Raw genomic sequence first — 10578 nt, 5'->3', positions numbered from 1 at the left:
ATAATATATATTATTATTATCTTGACACGCAAGCAAGCAAACAAGGGTGAAGAAAATCAAGGGGCTATGCAAGCTAAGTGATGATGGGGCATCATCCATGGTGCATGCATGGATGCAATATGCAAACACATGGTGTGTTAGCTGCATTGCATGGTGGAGCATGTGATGATGGCTATATGGCTATGGAGCAAACACATGCTCTGTTGCAACAATTCTATGGCATTTAATTCCCACCGCCATGTTTATTTTACGCAAATTAAGAATTAAGAATTTGGTTACTATATATATGGTGTTTAATTTGTGGAGTGCTTCCCATTCACATTTGTGATATCTAGTTAATTCTCAGCTCCTTGCATTTCATACCTTATTTTTCGAAAAGTTGTGTGTATGAATGTACTTTTCTATCGACCTAATAAGTATATAATAATTGAATTTCCAACGCATCTAACATATATAGTAAAGAAAACAAATGATGATGATGATGAAAAAAAAATAATTTATATTTATATTTATTAAAATTTATATACATAAATTAATATAATTTATTTGTTAAAAATAATTCAGTATTGATATTGATTAATTATTAATTAAAATTATTAAAATATGGTGGTTCTAAAATTTTCTGTTAAAATAATAATAAAAATTAATCGGGCAAAGTGACTTTGGTGCCACGCTTTTGACTTTGATCGAGTAACTAGGTCAACTATCTCAATGTGGAATAATAGCACAAATGTTTTACTATTGGTTCATTAACAATCAATAATGAAATTTATCTGACCCAAGATAGATGCATCCAGTTAAGTTCAACAATTAGTAATTTCAAAACAATGCAACCATTTTGAAAAATATATGAAACCAACTTTTATTCAATCAAAAATCGAATAACTTAATTAATTATAACTATTTTAATTAATTTTATTTATTTATAATTTAAAATATTTGTTATTAATAATTTTTAATACCAAACTCAAATTTAAAGTGATACATTGAGAATCTCTCAACGAAAATCACGATAAAATTTTAATAACGTGAACGAGTCTTCACTCTTTTTTCTTTTTCACAGCTGCAAATAATAAAAGCACCTACTTCTTCCATTCAAGAAATAATCACGGCATTCCCTTATCAGTTACATTCAGTTCTTAATGCTACTAGCGGTGCTGTGATTGATCGTGGTGTAAGTTTTTTTCAAAAATAGTGTTCCGTCGTTGCTTCTCTTCGGTGTGTGCCACCATTGCGGTGACGGAAGTTAGCGTGGTTCTCCCGCAAAGACCATCACTCATAGCATTTCTTGCACAAAGAAATTGTCGCACGGTTCTTGCCGCCATTAGCGTTACCGTTCGTCATCGGTATGCCATTGTTGTGAATAATAATTTAATGGAAGGCAATGAACATCTGAGTTTGAAGTTACAATTCAATCTATTTCCAAGGTACGTGGGGGTGGGGGAAAGAGGATGCTGTTTCATTTTTTTTCCATGTAAGTGAATTGTATTTGATTCGTCTCGTGTGAATGTTTTTTTTTTTTATATTAAGTGGATGTTTTTTTTATTTGATTGGATATTTCTGTAATAGTATTGTTATTATTTGAGTGTCTAATGATGAAGTTTTTCTGTAACTCTTACTAATGAATGCATTTTTTTTTATTTTAGCTAATGCATTTTTTTTATTTAGGATTTGGAGAATTCTTTTTATTAATTTTGGATGATTTTTTATTTATGTGTTGTATGATTTTTTTCTTAGGATCTGAATGATTCTTTTTTATTAGTTTTGGATGTTTCTTTTTGTTATATTTTGTATGTTTTTTTTAAGATTTGGATGATTCTTTATCTTATATTTTGTTATTTTTTTTAGAGGTTAGACGTTTTTTTTAGAAAAAGAAATTAGAATTTGCGTAATAAATGATAAAAGGTAAATTAGAGTAAAGAGAGGTAATTAATAATCATTAATTTTGTATCTTTTAAAAATTAAAATATAAATAATCATTAATTAATGATAATTAATGAATATGAAATGCAATTCAAAAACTTTTGTTGGCTTGTTGTTGGTTATATCTCTATTGGTTTTCTAGCAGAATCCATTTTATTTTACATAATAATAAAATCACTTGAGATGATAAATAACTTTAGTCTTTTCAGAGAACTAACACATATAAATAACTTTAGTCTTTACAAAATAAATAACAAAATAAAAATAAAAAAAGAACAAAAAAATATTTACAAAAAATAATCCTCATTATAATAAGTATAGATTATTATTTTATTAATTAAATTATTAATTATTTTGTTGCCAATTATTAAACAAAAAAATTAAATCATCGGCATGGCTTGAAGCAGCTAGTAGACAAAACCAAATAAAAAATGTTCAAAAAGTAGAATATTAAGCAAGGTTGCGAGAACCGGATCGGTCAATAAATCGGTGAGATCACTGGTTTAATGGTTCAATGGTTCGACCGGGGTTCAACCGGGATTCGACCGGAGTTCAACCGGAATTCGACCGGGGTTCAACCGGAGTTCGATTGGAGTTCAACCGAAGTTTAACCGGTTTAATTAAATATTAAATAAAATTATTAAAAAATCTATATATAATTTTAAATATATAAATTCAATAATTTTTACCTTAATAAAATTCAAAATTTCACAATTTGCATCATAAATTCATAATTTAATATTAAAAATTCACAAGCAACTTCAATCATCAATGTTCATAACAAAAAAACAACCATATCCCCAAGGCATGACCCAAATTGCTTCCATTTACACAACAACATGCAACGATCATATCAATCAAAATCAAAATCAAAGTTTTATTACTCAACGAGAAGCATAGTTCACTTGAGCTACAACTATTCATAACTAAATATGCATTAACAAACATGTTGAATAATGTAAAGCGCATGTGAAGGATCATCAGGAACAATAATAATAATAATAATCATAAGGAGCATCATGTGAAGAGGATCAAGAAAGTATTAGAGAGAACAAGGTCAGCTACTATTAGAATTAGACTAATAATTAATGTTCCAATTTGCACCCAGGTCAAAAGCAGGGCCTTGCCACCTCTTTTTCCACTCAAGAAAGGAAGATTAGAGAGGTAAAAAAATAAAAGAAAGATTTCGAAGTATTCATAAGGTTGTTTAGTTTGATCCTCCTTATTAGTCCTCAGAGTTCTTCTCAAATAAATTTTCTTAGAATGTAAATTCTGACTTTTGTATAATCATATGGAATGTGCATTCCCTTGTGATGTCACTAGAGGCTAGAAATATTTGATGTTCTGCATGTGTAGCTAATTAGGAAAGAAGTGGGGATCATCTCACAAGATGGATGCAGAGTTCCTCAATAAGTAAGTCCCACATGGCTGCTTGATCCATCAACCTCAGATCTGATCAATCGACATAATATTAATGAGTGAGTGGTACAACAATTCAGTTTCATGAAAAAACATAGTTGAATAAAATTCAGCTCAGACCTACAGCAACACCCAAGTTCCATCGAGAAGCGCAGGTTCCCCAACAAACAATAACCTCAGAAAAAATCATGAACAGGAAAATCAAAAATAACAAATAAATGATAAATCAATAACCTCAGCAAACAATTACTAAACCAGCAAACAATAACCTCAGAAAATCCAGTTAATTAGCAAATCAATTACTAACAAGTATTATCAAATCAAGTGCTAAATGCCTAAATACTAAACCAGCAAGCAAACGCCGAAGAAATGGCTAATCAGTGCTTATCGGTTAACACAAGAGAAGGCGAGGTCAGCGAGGAGGAGGGCGAGCGACAGCAAACACAGACGATGCGACACCGGCTAACACAAAGATGGCGAGCTCGGTGAACACAACGACACGGTGGGGGCTGTGGGGCTGCGTTAGTCAAAATTGTCACTGCTGTGGATGTGGGCTGCGGTGGCTGTGCTGATTGGGGGCTGCGGTGGCTCTATGATTCGTTGATTCAGAGAAGAGAGGAGAGGAGATGGGTTTACGGGTCAGGGAGTAACAATGAAAGGGACTAGGGTTTCACTTAAGGTTTGCCGTTTTGTTTTTTTTTTTTAAATAAAACGGCACCGTTTTGAAGGGTTTGTTTTCGAACCGGAAACCCTCCAAAAAACTGGTCGGTTCTTCCGGTTCGCCAGTTAACTACTAGTTCGACCGGTTCTATAACCGATTTTTTGCTAGATGATTTATAAGCCTGACCAGACCGGTTAAGTGACCAATTCCCGGTTAATCCGGTTGAACTAGTCGATCTGGTTCGGTTTTTAGAACAATGATATTAAGGGGTTTTAGAAAATCAAATTCTGTGAATGAGTAAAGAATGAAAGAGCAAATCATTTTGAAAGATTGAGTTGAAAGGATTCATTGATGGATTTGAAAATAAAATACAATTTCAGCAATGAATGGTTAACATAAATAATCGTTAAAAGGGCATTAAGACCCCTCTCAATATCATTTGCTTTAATTTTTTATTTAAACTTATTTTTTATTTTTTATTATTTTTTAAAACTAAAAAGCTCAGTAAAGTAGAAGAATAAAAACAGACACAAACACAGAAAAAATAAAATAATTTATGAAAGGGTTATGTTAGGTAACTAATGATTTTTTTGAACAATATGAACAACCACCAATCAAATAAAAATACACTACACCTTCAAATTATCTACCTAAATCTTAATATTAGAATAATCATCTGTACACCTAGTGAAATGAACATTTGATGTATCTATTGTTTACATTGTTTAATATTTTCATTGTCTACTGATACTTTTCCTTTATGAAAACATCAAAACTAACTTACAAACAATCCATAATAATTTTTGGCATTGGCATCAATAACCAACTAAATGAGTATCATACCATTCTTTATAGTACGAAAAGAATTTGTTGATAAGGACATTAACACCTATCTTTTTGTTCTTAAATATTCTTTCATTTTTTTTCTTTCAAATATCTTAAGTTACTGTAAAGAATCCAATCAATCACTTTTTTTACTCTTTATTTTTACTAGACTCTCCTATCAAATTTTTAAAGTGTTGTCTGATGCTTTCTGACATGATCCATGCTCTATCAAAGAGTATCATCCATGCAATCCAAACCTGCAAGATAAACTTACAACTAAAGAACAAGTGATCAGTGTATTCAATGTAACACCCTAATATTCAAATCCTTATGCTCGAGTCATAAGTTAGTGATATTATGGTGGTACGACTCTCAGGTGGATTTTTCATAGATAAATATAAATATATTTGAAGGGAGTATTAATCGAGAAGCCTGAAAAGAGTAAAATTAAAATCGCGAAGACGTAAGACTCACGTTTCGACGACTAAAAGATAAGGCGTGAAGGCAAAAGTGATATACAGATAAAGGTATAAAGGAGATTAAGAGATAAACAACAGATAGATATATATAACATAAGCAAATAGCCACTAGTTGCGACCTGTGAAGTTTAGGCTGGCTAGGGTACAGTATGAAAGTAGTTGACAACAGTATCTCCTAATCTCTCCCAAAAGAAACATAAGAGCATCTATAGGCAAATTCAAAAGAGTTCAATACATAATATAGTCTTTTCAAAATAAAGGTGGAGAGATTCTATGGAAAATATAAAGTAGAGAATATAAAGATCTTCGCCATCTCTCAGACGAACCACAGCTCACTTCTGAGCACCTGGACCTGTATCTGAAAAACAAAAGATATATACGGAATGAGAACCCCCGACCCATGGGTTCCCAGTACGGTAAAAGTGTAAAGTAAATACAATGCACTGCAATAAAAACTCACTAAACATCCTAAATTTCTTTTCACCAAACATTCACCCTATGATCTCCCTAATCCATAAATAGGCAATTGTCAAAAGGGAATGCTAAATCTAATTCATCTTTCTCATGCTTCTAAACTTGCTAACTCTCCAACAATCCAGGACCAGAATTATAAACAAAACCATCACCGGTTATTCTGCCTCAGCAATACTATATCAATACATCATATCCTCACTTGGAGCGAGTGAATTCACTTCACTGCGTCTACCCAAGGAGCTCAAATTATCTCATTCAATAATCATCATCATTATTCAATCACATCATCAAGTCATCTCCTCAAGAACAGCCCTCAGCGTCCACCGACACCAGCATGAGGGACCTCTCAGTTGTACAAACACAAGCAATACAGATAAGTAATACACAATTAAAGTACAAGTAGAACAAGTAGCACATAATTAGATAACGTAGCATATATGATATAGCAATCCAAAACAAGTAGGCAAACCCAAACAATTCAAACATATACAAATGATGAATGCCTGCCCTATGGCTGATGATATCATATGTCGGTTATATAGCTAACCCAACTAGTCCTGGTAGCTAACCATTAGACTGTCACTCTATCATGCATCCCCAACTCGAGTTATTCTCAATCATAATCATGATCATAATCATAATCATACAACACCGATACTGGTGTTTATCCATACAACACCCACATTGGTGTTTATCCACAGGGGCGAGCTCATCCGGAACTTTCACAGTGTCTGCCCACACTTACGACATAGGGTCAGCAGAGTATCGAGTCTCAACCTGGAGCATGTAGTGGCTAGTCACTGCTTTCATTCAGGGAAACTCGTATCTCAGATAATCATTCCACATTCATTCATAACATTCCATAATCATTCGTCATGACCATATCGTCATTTATACATCACTTGATTGCATATTTATACATCACTCATCATAACCCGGGGCAAGTGGGGTGAAACCACAACCCTTGCATCCACCCGAGGAGCCTCTATACTAACCAACCTGGAGCAAGTGGGGCGCAACCACAACCCTTGCATCTATCCAAGAGGTACGTTCTCATATGCCTAGGAGGAACCAAGGAGGGGATCCTAACCTCCCACCATCTCGCTGGGGACGATTTTACAATACCAGAAAGAACAAGGAAGGGGATCCTCACCTTCCTCCATTTCTCGGGGGTCGCACATTCAAGAAAAAGAGCTCAAGATAAAGCATTCATTCAAAGTCATATTTTCATTTCCAGCCATAAATCAATATTCATCATAGCCATCCGGCTCATGGCATAACCCATAACCAGCCAATAATTAATATTTATCATAGCCATCCGGCTCATGGTATAACCCATAACCAGCCAATAGTCGATATCAAATACAGCCATTTGGCTCACAGCATACACCGCACTTCTATCATCACCCTCAAAAACTCTTACAATCATCATTAAACATAACTCATCATTAATCTCACTTACTTTATCCATAAGTTATCACATGTCCTAGCTTCTTTTCATTACTAGGCATACTGTAAAGATTTAGGACATAAAGGGTGAGAATGGAGACTTAGAAGTCTGAAATTAGCTTTAAAAACTCAAAAATGAACCTTGGGGTGAAAACAGAGTCACGCGTGCGCGCCGCCCACGCGGACGCATGGAACGCCACAAGTCACAACGACGTGTATGCGTCGCCTGCACGTCAGCCACACACACGCGTGGCTGCGTTTTGTGCTCCACAAAAAAACCAGCTTGATGCTCGCACAACTCTCGAAAATCTGGCTGGGCGATTGGTGCAGCACACCGACGTGTACGCGTGGGCCAGGCGCACATGTGGGGAGTGAAAATTTGAAAACAACGCGTGTGCGTCGGCCACGCTTACGCGTGGGAGTGCGTTCTGCCAAAAACTTTACTAAGTTAAAAAGCTGCAGAATTCACAGTTTCAAATCCCAAACTTCCAATACACATAACTTCTTCTACAAAATTTCTTTTTCAACCATTTCTAAACCTTGGAAAGTTCGTTGAAGAAACTTTCACAAAAATCCAATTTTGAAGAATTCCAAACTCTATGGACAGAGTTACGGACCGCTAAAGTTGGTCAAAAATAAGTTTTTACCCAAAAATAGAGATTACTAGTTTTTCCAATATTCACAAGCCAAATTCATTTCCACTCATCCAAATAATCACAACCTAATCACATTCACATAATTACACTCAACCAAAACCAAACATGCCTCATCTACACAATTTCACCGAAAACCATCAAATTCCCCACTTCAATTCCTTAAACCATGTTATCCAATAACCAAACCAATTATTCACACATTCAATATCTAAAATCCATCCAATTACTTATATCATCACACAATACACATGTCAATTTACCTTCCTTACCTCTTTCCGGCCTCCGGCCCAAATATCACGGCCTCCGGCCCAAATTCACAATTTAATTGCATATTCCACAAACCAATACACATTATCCAATTCATCAAATTCTCAACATACCAACATACAATTCACACAATTCTCAACCCAAATATTAATTTACATTACATATCAACTATGCATATTAACACCAACCATTCACACAATCCAAACTTAATCCTAAGGGCATCTAGCCTAGGAATTCTCATCACACCACATGGTACTTAAATGAAACTTAAATCGTACCTCTTGTAGCCAAAATAATTGAGCTTCTTCTTTGGAAGTCTCCACTAATCCTTAGCTTCAAGCCTCACTAAAACTCATCAAGCAACACCAACCTCCCAATTGTGCACCAAAATCACCAAATACACTAACATAACTAATTTTCACATATATACATTAACCTAGGGTTCATGAAATTGATAAATCACAGGGGTTTGAGTACCTCTTACCTCAGCCCGTATAAAATAGGGATAGAACCCACTTAGAATCCATGTTAGAGTATTCCTAAACAACCAAAATCACAAGATTTTAACACTAACTACTCAAAAACGTGTAATAGTAGGAAAATTCAAAACCTGTCTAGATATGAATGAAATAATCACCACAAAACATAGATAGAATTGTAGAGGATGAAAAGAGTGATGCGTGGCCACAAACGGCTTGTCAATCGGTGCTCCGGATCAAAAGTTATGGTGATTTGAAGTTGGAACTTAGATTAGGTTTTCTCCTCTCTTCTCTCTTCTCCAAAGTTGCGCCCCTACCCTCTTCCTTTAGGGTAAATGAATTGAAATGCTCATAACTAATGTTTATATATGTTGGGTCTTGGGTCCACTTGGGCCCGTTTCACTTATTTTTGTCTGTTAGCCCAATTTCGAGCCAAAACCTTCAAGATTAGCGCTTTGAATCGCATTTTAGATATTTCTATCTTTCCTAATTAAAAATCCTAATTTCTTAGCATTTTTCACTTATAATTGATTTTCTCAGCTACAATACCAGACAGATCTCAGCCAGTACTGCCAGTCAAAATTCCAGTGTGCGTTTTTACGCAGAAAAGTATGTTTTTCAACTCAGAAAATTTCACTGAATCCAAATATCATATTTGAATTATCAAATTCCGATTGCCAAATTTTCTAACCATATTCGCCCCTATTTAATTAAACACAGTTTGACTGGTTTTACAATCAATATCTTTCTTACACAAAATATAAATACTATCACAATGACCAATTATTCCTAATCTACTAAATCTCTCCTTAGTGTTCATCCTACCCACCAAAATAAACCATGCAAACAAGTTCAATTCTTAGAGGAACTAATCCTCTCCAAATAGCTCTAGTGTAGCTATAACTTGTTATGTTCTCTGGAAGAGTTTATTTCTACAAAATCCATACAAAAAATTAGTAAAAAATACAATTTTTTTATCAAATTTTTACACCACTTTATCCTTTCTGCTAATTGATAGTTTAACTAGCCTTAATATATCATGAAGTTGGTTGAGAATTTTCAACTCTCATTGGTAGAGATCTCTCCTCTAATGAAAGTTTCATATCCACTCTAGCCTATTTTAAAACCCATAATCTTCTATAACAGATCCTTTTTTGTTTGAAATCAAGAAAAGCCTTAGAAAACTATCTTTTAAAGAACCACATTGTAACCATATATCTTCCCATAAATGAGTTTTTCATTCATCCCCTAGCCACATAGACAATTCCCGAATCATCTTATCTCTTACCCGTTGTTCCTTGATTTGCATCTGAAAGATATCTTTCCATGATCATTCTCTTGTAGGTAATATCTGAAAAGATAGCATCTCATTGGAATATAAATTATTGACAAAGCACGCAATTTTTTTTCACAATGGATAATCTTCTTTTGAGAAATACCACCACCACTTAAACAAAAGAGATGTATTCCTTATCATTGCATTGCATACACCCAACCCACTTGATTCTTTCAAAGCCTGCACCAATTCCCATTTTACGAGAGACATACAATTGTTTCCATCCTCTTCATTCTACAGAAATCTTCACTACAAAGTAATTAGTTTCTCTGCAACTACTTTTCGCATCTTATATAAGTTTAGGTTGTAAATTGGCAAGCTATTGAGCATAGATTTCGTTAGAACTAGCTTACCAACTTTGTTGAGAACCTTCGCCTTCTATAAACCAAATTTTTTCTCTGCTTTGTCTATTACCAATTTCCAGGTCTTAACCAACCATGAATTTTCTCCTAAAGAGATCCCAAGGTAGAATAGCCTATGTACAACCTAATAAGTTACATGCTAGTCACCCATATCGCTGCTCACAATTTACCGATATCAGATTTGACTTATTAAAGTTAATGCTCGGTATAGACATCAATTCAAAACATCATAGGAGCCTTTTATAACT

The sequence above is a fragment of the Arachis duranensis genome, chromosome 9 (assembly GCF_000817695.3).
Source record: "Arachis duranensis cultivar V14167 chromosome 9, aradu.V14167.gnm2.J7QH, whole genome shotgun sequence".
In the NCBI taxonomy this organism is placed as follows: Eukaryota; Viridiplantae; Streptophyta; class Magnoliopsida; order Fabales; family Fabaceae; genus Arachis; species Arachis duranensis.
Note: the sequence above shows the minus strand (reverse complement) of the source record.